Below are 15,502 nucleotides of genomic sequence, written 5' to 3'. Positions count from 1 at the left end.
CGAGCGACATTTTGGAAGTGCCCATATACATTTTTTACATAATGTTTCCCAAATTTTTAAATTTTTCAAATAGAGCGTAGCATTAGTAGGACCTTAGTCAGGAAGGACCTTATGTTTTTAGGTTTATTAACTCTAGAGGAATAGGCGATTACGAAGATCCTCAAGCAGGCGGAGAGGAGCCGATGATAAATGTCCGAGTGGTCCTTGTTGAATTAATCCCTGCCACAAATCAGATGGCGCCCCGCAACCAGTTGACCAATCGAGCCATAATTGTCAAGGAGGCAAACTGTTGATCAGCATAATCCCGCATCGGGTGACACCTGTCAGCAGAGCAACCTAAAGAGCCGAACGAGCCAAAAGTTGCCTCTGCCCAAGATTTATGTGCCTCGATGCGGTGTCCATTAAGTCAGGGAGTCCCAAACATTTTCGGATATCCGGATGCGATGCGTACATAACCTTTTAACATTTATTGAAGTTTATTGAGGTCCGAAACGATTTGGTATGCGTGCGACGGGCTCACACCCATTACTCAATGGGCATTCGAATGTGAATGTGTGTGTGCGAGTGTCTGAGTGTGCGGATTGTCAACAAATTAATCAATGTTTATTTGCTAAGTAAGTTCGCCCTCGAGGCGGACAGCCGGTTATCCCAGGCTTCAGGGGGGGGGGGTCAATGTTTTGTTTCCTTTCGCCATTTCCTACTTCCGGCCATGCGTGTCTGTGAGCGAATACGAATGCGTGTGTGTGGGTTTGTGCGTGAGTTGGTCCTTTGTGCCTTTGTATTTGTGTAACTAATCGCGTTAATAGAGTGGATAATGTGCCGCAGGTATGTTGGCCGGCGCAGCGCCTTCGAATGCCAACGGTAAACGGTGAGCGGCGCATTGAAAGTGTTTCCCTTTGAGGCACTGCGAAAGGACCCCCCTTGAATCCTGGAATACCCCCCTTAAACTCCACCCTTGTGCTCGCTCTTATTGAGTGTGTGTCTGATGATTAGGCCCTGTTTAACGCCTTCGTTGTTGTTGCTGTCGGTCTTTGCCCATCTTGTTTGGGTTTTAAGTGTCTTTTGATTGGTTAACGGGGCGTATGCGTAATATTCAATTCTGGCCAAATTACAGGGCCCGAAATCCCCCGCTACTTTTTTCTGACTTTGTGTGTGTGCGCTCGCCTGGCATTTAAGCCATCGCTTTGTGGGCGTTGGTTGGGAAAATTACAGAAATTACAGATCGAGTCAACGATGCGGAATGAAAAATAGTTAATTTAATAATAAAGTCAAAGGGAAAGGTCATTAAACATTTATGGCATTTTGAAATTAGTTTGGATATTTCTCTATATACATAAAAAAAAGTAAAAGCAGGGATTTACATAAGCCTATGTATTAAATTTTATTTTTAGTATTTCAAAATAAATACCTTAAATTGTATTGCTGTATGTTACTCAAAAATATGCTAAACATTTTAATGGTATTGCTGTTGCTACCCCGGCAGCTTCAATTACAATGCTCATTTGCTTGCACAAGTCCTTTGTTTGTTATCCCAGTTGAAAAAGCAAATCTCAGCATGGAATATGCAAAATCCGCAATCCACTTGAGCCAAAGCACACACACACACAAAATATTTTACTGGGGAATATCAAACCAGAAACGGAACCCAATACCTATCGAATAACGTTGCGTATGTGTGATGTGTGATGTCGCCGTGCTCAAGCGAGCGCAGCAAATGGGCATCAAATGACGCAGCAACATTGTCAAAGCAATCGTAACAAATGAAGTCAACAGTCTGGCTTGGCCGGGGCTTTTGCTCTTGCTATTGCTGATTTTTTAAAGGCATTCGTTTCGTTGCATAGTGAGTTGAAATGCAACGCCCACGCAGAGGCCACAGAGGATCCGGGACAACGAGGACATCCAGGACGACGAGGACGGCCAGGACACCGCCAACACATTACTAATATGAGTTGGCTACGCCTCGCTGTCAGCGCACCAACACTGCTCGCATGAGCTCCTGTGGCAACCGCGATACCACACTGAGAGAAAATCGTAGCCATACTCCTGAAAAGAATTTATAAATATCTAAAATAAAAAAAAATCATAATGTAAAAATGATTTTATTAAAAAGGATCGATTGTTGTTGCATACTTTTAGTCACCTTCATAATATATTTAATACCCCTTGATAATTACAAAAGTATATTTTGCAAATAATTTCTAATTTAAAAAAATGTTATACATCCCACAATTATAAAAAATTAAGTTTGAAATTCATATTTTTAGACACCTTTATGAAATCTTTATCCCGCTTTGTAGTAAATTTTAATATTTCCATATAAAATAACTTTCTTTCCACCAATTTCAACTAAAGTTTTTCGCTGTTTAGTCAGGACAACGACAACGACCACCGACAGCTCTAGTTGCCTTCAAGTGGCAACGCTTGGGATGTGAATTTATGGCAAACACGGAAATGCGAGCCGGATGACGGCGTCAATTGCAGAGGCCATGCACACGCGCTGATTATGAAATGCGTCTCATTAAAAGGAGAGACCTCAGCCAGCAACCAACTTGGATCCTTTGCGGATCCTGTGGATCCCTTATCCTGCGTGCTCCCCCAGTGCCTGACCTAATTCCACTTTTACACTGGCTGGTGTCAGATTCAGGAGGCAGCCTCAGAAAACTTCAAACTCCGTCCATGGACAGCTGTCACAGGATTCCACAAAATTTTGATATGCAACTGGCTGGCTGTTAGCTGTGTTAGCAAAAACCCCAAGCTCAAATTGACAACACACTTTTGCCACAATATTTTTACAACTGCGCACAGATGCGAACGGATGACACTCCAAATATTTGGTTGGCCCATATAATTGTGGCCATGCGGTTTTCGGTTTCTGGCTAATTTCGTGGGTTTTTGTGGGGATTTGTGTTGATGACGACGGGACGGAACTGGCACAGGCACAAAGTTTGCAATTAAAATTCATGAATTCCCAGATTTTTCTATACGGCTATGTGTTTTGGTCAACAAATTCTACGCATTCATACTTGCAACTCTGAATTCATGCCAAAAAAATGCTGTAAATAAATGTAGGGCCACTAAAGCTCTTTTTAAGTTGCCATGTGTACTGAATTAATCTGCTTCTGCTCCTGTTTTTTTGTGAGCTCCGCTTTTCCTCCACGTTTGGCTGCCCCCAAGACTGCTTTGTTAATCTTTAGCCATGGCTTGTGGGCGCTCGCAGGCAATGACCTAATTCTGTCAACAAAATATCATAGACACCAGTCAAAGATATGAGCTCACTGCTAGCAAACGGTAGCACAGAGAAGAAATTAAGTTAGATTTTTGTAAAAATTTAATAATTTTACAACGTTAATTAAATTGAAATTTTTCACAATATACAAAAATGGTTTAACACAAAAATGTATAATAGTTTGAAGTTAGGAACTTTTTGCAACTTGAAACTTAAGCCTTTCCCTATTACTATATTATTATTATTATTTTAAAAAAATTGAACAAAAATGATTTTACAAAATAGAAACTGAAAACACTTTTTTAACAAACAAAAAACAACTATAATCAAAAATTTATTATTTTTGGAAAAATTAATCTTAGATTCTAAGTATAAGAAAATAGTTTTGCATATAATACCATATCTACCTAGGACTTTGAGATGATAACTAAGCCCTGACATTATTTTAAAAATATTTATAGGTCAAAACAATTGTTGTATGGTTTTTATGACCTTTTGTGCGGATGATACGTCTTTTTAGGTCTATAAACTTAATACCCAAGCACTAAGATTAGTTTTCTCTCAGTGCTGGCTTACAAAGAACCCCTGGCAGTGGCAGTGGCAACAGTCGGCAGGCTAAGGGCATAATGCTAGTCACAAGCTAGTCGCAAACCCCACATGACTCCGCTCCCTTGGCCATTTAACACTTTCATATTTCGTCGTCCCCGTCGTCCTTTGCCTCGTCCTCTTTCTCGCCAGGTTGTTTACCGCCTCGGGGCCAGACTTTTACTTTGCATATAGTATAGCATATAGCCTTGGCTGTTGGGAATCGGGAATGGCGATGGTTTGGCATCCCTGGGAGCCCGCACGTTTATACACTTTTGCCGGGCCGCTGCCATATTTGTGTCTCCCCGGGCGCCCATTCCTTAGGTTGGGTCGCCCTTTTTGTTTCGACTCGGGGAAACGTGGCCAACAATTTATCAAACAAAATATGCACTTGAAATACACGTAGCTAACAGCCAACACAACATCTTGCCTTTTGCTCCTGCACGCCGAGTGCATTTTTATTCAATTTTTTTCTAGAAGATCTTGGATTTTGGCCCCCAAAACGACCCTCTCATCGCGAGAAAAACATTCCCAGTTTTTGGTGATAAAGTGCGGCAGTGAAATGAATTCGTAAGTGGCAGGGACGGGAATGTTCGCTGGTTCCCATTTGGGCCAAGGAATTTATGGCCAGCGATTCCTTGAAGTGGAACACAGAGAACTATGTGTGTGTTAGTTTTTAAAGTGGTGGGATCAAAGGCCTGCTAGTGGGATGTTCTTTGCTCCAACTTGACTTCCCAATTTTGGGCCCCAGACATTTTGCCATATTTACATATAACAAGAACGTGAACTTTCGGCTCCTTGCCAATTAAAACTTAAATTATTCTATTTTGATTTTGTCAAATGAACGTTTGACATGCAAGGCAAGCCACGCCCTCCGTCTTTTGCGGCATTCATAAGTTCTTCGCTTTATGGAGTTACATGAATGAATAGTTCGGAAATTCGCCTTTGCAAATTTTGTAAGATAAAACAGTGACACAGTTACAGAAGAAAAATTTAAATTGTGGATCTATAAATGTGTACAAAATTAATAAAATGTAAATAAAATTTTTTTTTAGCCTAAAAATGATTGTGTTAATTTATAATTAAGTTTACATTTTAGAAAAATTTTGTTGTATTTAAAAAGGTATACAACATTATTTTAGCTTAAATTGAACTTGTACTACTTTTTTTCTGTTTTTCTAAAAATTAGTATTTTAAATTATAATAAAGTTTACACAATATAAATATTTTTTAAATATTGTAAAAATATAAATTTTCGAGCTTTTAAAACTTGAAGATAAAATTAAATTTATATATTGTCATTTTTAAAAGTCAAAAATATTTGATACTTACATATTTTTATACAAGAATAATATTTTTAGAATTTTTCTAATGCTGCTTCTGCTAATTTTTCTTTGTCAAACTTTAAGGCCAGACCTTTTTACCTCAAACTTTCACTTTAAGTCCGGAATCCTGTGGTGGTGTCCCACTTATCCCTCATTGTGCGCTCATTAATCCCCAGCGGTGCTTTATCGATTTCCTTTGCCGCTAATGCAAACAGATAAATCTGCCGAATGAGTCGATTTGTAGGTATATCAGTACAACATACAACAGCACTCCCTGCTCCCAAAGGGTGCGGATATATGCGACGGGATTAAAGTGGAGTGGATTCGAGGGTCCTGGGAGCCACTCGGCTGCCAAATGGGGCCTAATGTGGAGCACACAGACAGCAGTAATGAACTGTTGCTATTGTTTGTTATTAGTTTTTATGGCTGTTGCTGCGTCGGTTTCCCAGCCCCGCCCACAATTATCCGCTTTTTCGGGGGGGCTATGTAATTTGTCTCCATTTTTATCATTAAAATAACAATTAAAGCTTTCGGTGTGTGCGTGGTGGAGCTCGGGCACACGCTCGGCCCGTAAATGTGCGCAGCATTTGCGGTCTATATATCATTATGAGTGCCGCTGGGTTGTACGGGTAGTTTTATTGCTTGTAAACATTCGTACTTATTGTTACGGCAAATTACATGCTTCCCTGCCCAGCGAACCGTATAGGAAAACACATCGGACACTGATGAGTCAATATAGTCGAAGCGACAGCAGTAGTCAATCAGTATTAGTTAATATGATTATGGCCGGGCAACTAATGTTAATGAAGTTAATCAAGGCGATGGCAGAAAAATAGTAAAACTACCCATAGTGATGGGAAAATTGAGGTCAGCATAAAAAGATCATAAAATCGAATGTATTTTCCTACACAGAAATAAATGAAGATTAAAAATTAAAAATCAGCATCCTGAACTCAACGATTTCTATTACTTTTTTAATATTTAATAAAAAAGCATATTTCATTTGAAAATACTTAAGTAAAGGTTAAAAATATTAAATAAATTATGATTGTTAAATTTAATATTTAATATTTTTTTAATTAATAAAAACCTCATTCAATGAAACATATAGCGAAAAATATTTAAAGTTCTTAAGAAAAAACAAACAATTTTCACTATCGCACGAATATTTTTCAAATCAAAAACTTGATTTTTTGATTGCATTTAAGATCACTTGGTATCTATAAACCCATCCTTCACATCTCTGCGAACACTATCCTTTCCATCACATCCATCAGTTTTACGGCCCTCAAGAGATGGTTTTAATTACGGGCAAATCAGCAATCCAAGTTACAACTTGCTCTGCAGCTATTAGCTCGCATGTTCACAATGCATAAGCTTACGAGCAGGTGTACATACATCCATATGCAGGTACACAGAAAGAGATGGGTAGCTCTGAATGAAAGAGACAGGGAGAAGAGAGCATAAAGGACAGTGTACAGGCTTTTAGCAACATGAAAATGCTTTATGGCAATTAAAAAGGTAATACATCAAATGCAAAATATACAAGCCAGTGCATGTAGCAAGTTTTCTCTATTTTTTATAACTAGCTAGAGAAAAGGATGGAGACAGATTGATAGAAAAAGAAAGAGAGAGAGAGGGAGATTGAAACAAATTGCAGTGACATGAGTGCAATTGTCCGATGTGTTCCGTAAATCGAAACCTCTGAAAATTTCACTCTTAACTTTCGACCATGGTCCATTTATAATTGTAATTTTAAGGCCAAAACGATTTCAGGAACATTGGCTGGGCAGCCATTTTATATGTAGCATGAAATGTCAATTTGCAGGTAAAAGCAATTGGAATTAAATGTCAAACACCTGCACATACATTTTCATTCGAATATTCCTGAATGCAAACAATATAAAATTCAAGGGGGGAAGGATGGAGGATGTTCGTTAGGCGGCACTTAAATGCCGTCAAATTTGCAATGTCCGATGGACAAAAGTATTTGTGTAAAACATACGATAAGCTCACTTATTGATCCACTTGCAAGTGTAGTGGTCGCTGTTTTTGTGTTGCCCCTAACCCCTCACCCCAAATATTCCGCTTTTTACCCCTCCATTCGACCATTTTGGCCAACTTTCAGCGCGACGCCATGTTGGTACATTTTCATAGACGATTGGACACCGTCTAAACAAATGGATTGGGAGTGGTGTGGTATGTCTGTGGGTGTCTGAGCGCTAAGCAAATACGGCGAATGCAAACACAAAGAGCGGACATTCATACATTCAGACAAGCTGACAAAGCAAATGTAGAATCTACACAAATAGAGTCTATACTTAGCATAATTTGGGCAATAATTGGGAGCTGAAAAAGAACTATCAATAAAATCGATAGCATAGTTTATTTCAGAATTTTTCATTTAATTTCTGAAATACATTTTTCGAAAATAAAGTTTTACCATTTTGCTACAATGATTTTGCCTAATTTTCATTGCAGATCTCGACAACACACACAACATTTTGTGGTAAGTTCTTTTTGTCATTTGGAATATTCATTCGAGTTTGATTGCAATTTGGCAATATCAATATGCATTCCCATAAATCACTTTCAAGTCGGAGCCCCTCGTTGTTCTCCCCCTATTTTCCCATTTATGAACATATCCTTTTGTGTGCGTTTACATTTGAGAATGGGTACGAGTGTGTGTTGATGAATGTTCTGCCATCTAAGCTAGTAGTTTCAATTGATTTTACAAATTGCAAACAAATTTAGTAAACAACAAACAAACAAATTCAAAGCGAACTACCTCACACAAAGAGGTTTTATTGTTCTCATTTCTTATTCATATTTCGATATTATGTTCGAGGTTGATTGGGATTTTCAGACAATTAAAATATGCTTGTAGTTCTTATTTAAATTTAGACTAAACTATAATTGAAATTATTAAAATATGTATAAGCATTCACATCACTTTTGACTTAAAAATATTTTGTTGCATTCTTTTGGACACCATTTCAAATAGATTTTACAAATCCAGATATTTCTGTGGCACCCCATACATTTTTTGTGGACATTTTCTTACTATATCCCTGCAAGTCGATTTCCCTTTTTGGCCGAGAGGCACTTAACCAACTTAAGCCGTTAGCAAAGATTAGAAATGTTTGCTAATTAGTCAACTTGAGCTGAGTGTTCCCCAGAGTAGATATTTTATGCAGGTTGAGAGTAAAAAAAAAGTGTACAACTCTTTGTAATGCAAATCGTACGCAAATGATGCCCGAGAAAAATATGAAATGGAGCTCTATTACTTTGAGCACTCGGTATCCCAATTGGGGACTCGGGACTCGGCACAAAAAGGGGTTATGCAAAGTCAAGCAACCTGAAAAAGACACATTTGTGATGCAAATTCGTTGGCTGTGCGCCCTCTTCGCCATGGCGACGTGTAAATCAGGCTAAGTACGTGGTCTTTTGGTCTTTTGCCTGCCGCTTCTGCCATTTTTTGCCCATTTCGGGGTGGCTGGGTGGCATGGGAAACCGTGCCCCAAAAAATATGCAACAATTTTTGCCTGCTCAACGCTGTTTGCCCAACTTTTGCTACGGATTTACTACCTTTTACTACCCACCTATCACCCACTCCCACTTTTTATTTTTAATATGGCAGCGACTGAAAAGGGGGCGTGGCAGTGGCGCCCCCGAGTGGGGCTCTCTCAAAGCTTGTTTGCACGGCCCAAACATTTGCCGTGCGAATCGTTTTGCTTGCTATGAAATAATTACATATGCATGACAGCCCAGTCAAAGTGTGGGCGTTTTCAATCGCTCGCAATATGTACACACTACAGATATACCAGCAATATATAAGGCTATATATATAGTATCTGCATGGAAGTCAGGTTCACTTTGCCACTGTGGGTGCTATTGAAATTACGCATACGACGTGTGGGCCAGCTGCCCTTTTTCTGTTTTTTGCTGCAACCCCATTCTCCCTTCTTCATGACACCGGGCAATTGTTGTTTTAAATTAATTAATTTCGTTTTCATTAGCAACAGTAGCGTCATCTGAGAGAGGCTTTTGTTTTTTAATTTTATGTTTTTATTTGCCATTATTTGTGCGCTATTTGCCAATTTGCGCGAGCTTCGATTCATCGAAAGCGATTTTCGCGCCACTAATTATTATTTAAATTTAAATTTTGATACGCTGCCGTATGTATGTATGTATATACCGCCATGATGGTACAAATGGGATTATTTAAATAAATAAATTCATGGTAAAAATCAAGAAGTTAGCTGCGGCGCGTATTGCGCATTAAAAAAGGCACACAACACACGTTTCACACCGAATAACGACCGACGCAAAAATTTACATTTCCAAATAGGGATAATATAATTGCATCAGGCAAACAAAAGAGAAGCCCAAATAAATTGGCTGAATAAAAATGAAATTTAAAGCAAATATTGTTGACAGATCTTATGGTTAGCTGAAGGAAAAATAAATACAGTAATTATGACAATATTTTTATGAATAGCTTAAATTTAATATTTTAAAACTAATGCAAATTTTTTGAATTGGCTTGGTAACATTAATATTCTGCCTTTAAGAAGCATTGTCCGAAAAATCTTTGAATGGATGAAGAGATTTATAGTTGGAGTTGCTATTCCCCAATCATAGAGGCCTTCCTTCCGCCCCGGCAATTGCAATTATTTTTTATCTGTATGGTCTGACTGGGGGCTTGTTTATAAACTCATTTCTGCGTTGTAATCCGCCTATTTGGCAAGCGAATGCATGCGTGCTTACTAAGCGAAATGCCACGCCCCCTCCGCCTAGCCGCCCAGTTTATATGGATCCAGAGCAATGGGCCGGATCGAGCATTACAATGTAATTACAGCAAATGCAACTTTGTCTGGGAAACCGGGTAAAATTTATGTAAAAGCCGGAGTTGCGGGAAAAGCGCTCGCTTGCTGTGTAGGCGAAAATGCTGAACTCCCTCCGCGTTTTCCTCCGCGTTTTTGGCATCGACACTCTGGCGTGGCAGTTTTTAAAGGCGGGAAGCAAGCAACAAAGTGAAATTTTAATGCAAACTAATGCAAAATCTTTCGATATGAAACACGGCAACGCAACGCGAGCAACAGCAACATCAACGAAATAAATTGAAAAGCAAAATGCAAAGTGAACGGGACGCAGGACGCAGGACGGAGGACATGGGACGAGGCATCCTGGCTGCTTCGTCCTTGGCGCAGCAAGACAAATGAGTCTGCATCAATCTTAATTAATTATTTAAACGCAGCGGGCATGGAAATGGCGTCGTCGCCCGGAATTAAAGCAGCAACGAAGGCAACTGGCAATTGCACTGAGAGAAATGAATTTGAAATACTAATTAGGTGAATTTTTGATAAGCCAAAGGAAAAAATTCCTTCCTTAATGTAGGCCATGCTAATATTTTAAAATGGTAAATCGTTGAATTATGTACTTATTTTTATTTTTTTTTAATTAAATAGGAACATTAATATAAAGGACTTGAAAACTTTATCAAAATTGTTTCTAATATCCTTAAATATTAAAATTAATTTCCGTTTGTAAAAAAAAAGCTTCATAGCATTTCAAAATCAGTCGAATTTTCAGAGCTCTTCATAATATTTAAACTATTTCAATTTTGTATATTAAATTATTTTTAAAGGTTCCGAAAAACTTTATTTTCATCCCCAAAGATTTTTAAAATTTTCCAAAATTAATGTAATTAAAGAGGGCAATTTTTCGTGTAGAAAAAGGAGGAAATATTGGAAGTGAAGCTCTGGGGTCGAGCTCAAACTACTGAGCACCGACGACGACGTTTCCTTTTTGGTTCTGACTTCGCCTCTTGGCTTTTGTCTTGCGCGTAATTAAAACGAAAGCCTTTTGATATTTAAATTATTTTTCATAAATTGCATTGCAGCCAGCAGCAGCAGCAGGAACGGAATGGAAAGGAAAATAAAACCAAGGAGCCGGGTTAAAAGGCAGGCTAAGAATTCAATTGGTAGTTCTTTCCATTTCCACACATATAACTATAATATAAGTATAGCTCATTACAGGGCCTGCCACTCACTTGGCTCACTTGCTGCCACTTGATGGTGGCGGCTGCCTTATTTTAATGCAAATGCCAGGAGCCGCGCCTGGCATTAGGTTAATTTGCTGCGGCTTGTGCTTAAATTAACCCACGCTGCACTCGACGCAAATAACCGGGCCAAAGGTGGGCTCAAGCCGGCCACAACGGCTTACACATGGCGAAACCACAGCCAGCTGTTGTCAATCAGTGTCATCAACATCATGGTCCTTAGTCTGGGATCGGCAGTCACTCAGGGCTCTGACCGCAGCCAAGGCAAACTGCCATAAAAACCCAGTCTCCGTAGCCAAAGCCACTTAATAGAGACACCCCCACAGACCCATAGACCCCTAGACTCCCACTCCCACTCCCACTCCCACTCCCACTTTCACTTCGGTTCGTGTCTTGTAATTATGATTAATCTCATTTAAATTAAATGGCTTAATTGTGTAGACGGGCGCGCGTCTTGTCATTAAATTATTTTTATCAGAGATACAAAATATAATTTGCTGAGAGTCGAGGCACATGCCACCCACAATTCCAATGCACTACCTCACCCTAACCTCATTCCCTGGCCTACTAATGAATACACGGGAGAAAACTATGGAATTTTACTCTGATATTTACTTTACAATACAAGGAAATTTTATATAAAAAAAGATATATAAATTCAACTATATTTTTCTTTCACCATAACACTAACACATAACTGTCCGACGGTGTTGTTGCTGTTGGTTCCCCCCGTTTCTCAACTTATTTTTCTCTCCTTTATTTAAACACATGGATGACGTCACTATGTTCGTACCATAAGCACACATTTAGTTTCCAATTTTAACTGAAACAATAACTGAAATTATTATATAATTAACAAATGATAAATATAAAAATTAAATAACTTACTATCTTGGGAAAAACACGTTTGGTCGCTCGTGGGAATCGAACCCGTTGCCTCATAGTTTGCAGTCAAACACTTTACTAGCTGCGCTAGCTGCTCTTTGCTAGAACCCAAGAGAACAGAATGAGAATGTACTTTGTACAGCGCCTCTCGTGATGCTTCTGAGAGGCGCTGTACAAAGTACATTCTCATTCTGTTCTCTTGGGTTCTAGCAAAGAGTATAAATATATATTTATACTTTTTGATTTTACTATTATTTTATTTTTTTATTTTACCAATGGATTTCTTTTGTGTGACAATACCAATACGATTTTTGCCAAGTGTATTAGCTCCTATGGATTTGAATGCCATCTGGCCATTCATTGGAGTGTAAACATCTTTCATGGATCCACTTTTCCAAGTTTCTCATGGCAGTTGCCATCGTCCTGCTGGTTTTCCTTTTCCTATTCCTTCACCTTTACCTATCTCTCACCTCATCAGTTCGCACAGATTCCATTTCGTTTGCATTTTCTCCCCACTAGTGCCACGCCCCTGATTCACCATTTCACCGACCCGCCCACTGCCCAGGCTGGCAGCTGGAAAAGCTGGAAAAGCGCATGCCATTTATTAAGAGGCAACTATCAGTTTCGCCCTGCAACGGCGACCGTGTAAAATACTTTTCGAAACTTTTCCTAAGCCAACAGAAACAGGGGGTGGGAAAAAGTGGGTGGAAAAGGGGAGAGATAAAGGGGGCGGTGGGTCACCCAGTGAGGGTCAGTTGCCGTCTTACGCTCAACTTTCGCTTGCATGCACTTTGCTCACTTTCCACTTTTCGCTCCGCCGTTTGACGGTCAAAAGTCAACTCGAAGTCGAGTTCACTTCAAGTTGAATTTGTTTGCAGGGGCAAGTGGGGCCAACTGAGGGGAAGAAGCGGGGGGATCGGGAGTGGGGGATACTATATAGCTGGAGTGATTCATTACTTTGATTCTTTGACTTCTATTCACTTAGTTGTCCTAGTTGTGTGCCATTTTGTGTGCTTTCATTTTCAGCCATCCTGGTTTTCTCATTCTCATTTCCCATTTGCTATTTTCACAACCAGTTTTAAACTGGCACAGACAAATAATGACTCAATCTTTTGCTATTTTTATGCTCATTTCATACTTGCCAAAATTTTTGAGCAGAACAATTGCTGCCGTCACGCACCACACACAAAAATCTGCAAAAATATGTTTTAATAAAAGTTCGCCCCCTTGTTGGTTAAAAAAGAATGTCAAGCAACGACGGCGACGGGGAAAAGTTTTCGGGCCAACTCTAATAATATTAAGCGTATAGCATAAATATTTAAATTTCATTGTCACTCGCACTCAGGCGTCCCGCATTTTTATGCAAATAACCGGCAGCCAAATTTATTCGCCTTTGTCACGCCAAAAGCCGAAGCCAAAGCCAAAGATACACATGAGTGTCTGAGTGCGGAGTCCTGTGTCCTGAGTTGGCAACATGCGGTGGCGAACGGCAGGACATGGCCATCAACTCTGGCCAGTCGGAAATATTACCAGCTACCAGTTGTAATAATATTTGATACCCTCACTGGATTCGGCAATTATCTGGGAACAAATCTACACCGAAGACTACAAGGATCCAAAGTCAGACAATTTTAAAGAGGTTCTTGAAAACTATTCTCAAAAAATAATCAAGGCATTTAGACCTTTTTAAGTTTGCAGAAAAGGTGGATAGATATGTTGATTTTGTAATTTCACTTGAGCTACAAAAAAAATTCATTTCATTAAACTTAATCATTAAAATAAGAGAAGAAAACGTAAGTTTAAGAACCAGTTTTTTAAAGGTAAAATCACTTGAACAATTTGTACTATTTCCGCTTAGTATAATTTAGATAATTTCTTAATTTCTAATAGCACCAATAAACATTTTTTTTCCAACTTCGTTTGATATTCATATTTTAATTTTGTTAAATAGTATTATTATTAAAGTTATTCAAAATTTAAGATTATTTCATAATCTTAATTTTAATAAATTTACCTATTTTTATTGTCTTTTATTTTTGAAGTCAGCAACTACCCGATTTATATTAATTTTAGTTTCTTATTCTTGGTTTACCGCATTCCTCTGGGTGTAACCGACGATTTAAAAGGGTATTCAACCCAGGACCTACCTTTTTTTGCTTCTCGGGGGCATAAAACAAAGGTCTTCTGGTTCTGGCGGTTGGGGGTCGTGGAGTCGCGATGGGTGCCAGTGGCAGCCAAATGAAAACATCAAATGGCTTGTTTGCCTTTGCCAGGTGGGTCGCAATCGTTGTCGTCTGGCTGATAACTTGGCAACTTCAACTGCCACTGCTCAACTGCTGAACTGCTCAAATTATGCCGCCAGACGCGGGCGAGGACGACGACCGCCAAATGACGGGCGGGACAAACAAAGTCCGAACAGAAGCAGAAACACAGACACAAACAAGGACAATTGCCGTGAGCGGCGCGACATGCCAAAATCGAAAGTAGGCAACATCAACATCAATAGTGGGTCCACACCCACAACCATTCGAAAAACCCAACCCAACCAAACCATCCCACTTCTCCCACAGACCAAATGGCGGCAAAAAGAAATGAACTGAAATAAATTGTACGTTTCCTGAGCAATTTCCATTGCTGCCCGGCTCGGCCTGCAGGATTCGCCCTTTTTGCCATCGCTGCTGCTGCTGGCAGGGCATTAAATAAAACGTCAGCTCCAACAATGCTAAAAGTGCCAGCAATCAAATAAATTCAAACGTGACCAAAAATATCCACATATTCGTATTATCCACTTTGGTGGGGACTTTGGTCTGCGGCCGGTTGCATTGTGCAGATTTGCGTCGCGCCATAAATTTCTGAGAATGTCCACATTGACCAGCTTAGTCCAACATCATCAACAACAATCGGGCAGCGTCTAGACCGGCCAACAATAATTCCCCCGAATAGGTAATCATAATGGAGATATGGCTGCCAGAAAATGTAATGCTGAATCACAGCTGGAATCGTTGACTAAAGTGTGGCCACAAAATGTGCAAGGGTTCTTTGCTCAGCTCAGAGGTAATTCGATGAGTTACAATGTTTGCTACACAGAACTAAATAAATATTATTTTTAGAAAATAAAATATGGGAATATTAATGGGATTTTCATAGAAAATTTAATTGTAAGTACAGACAGCAAAGCATAAATAATAATATTAGAAATTATTTTCATATTTAATTTATAATATATATGGACTTTTTATTTGAAATTTGATTGTTCATGCGAAAACAAAGCATAAATAATAATCAAATAAAAATACGTGAAGAATAAGAAATGTTTGCCACACAAAACTAAATAAATATTAGCTTCTAAAAAATAAATAGGAAAACAACAATAGAATTTTTATTTGATATTTAATTTTAAGTAAGCAAAACATAAAT

Source organism: Drosophila takahashii, chromosome 3L (genome assembly GCF_030179915.1).
Source record: "Drosophila takahashii strain IR98-3 E-12201 chromosome 3L, DtakHiC1v2, whole genome shotgun sequence".
NCBI lineage: Eukaryota > Metazoa > Arthropoda > Insecta > Diptera > Drosophilidae > Drosophila > Drosophila takahashii.
Note: the sequence above shows the minus strand (reverse complement) of the source record.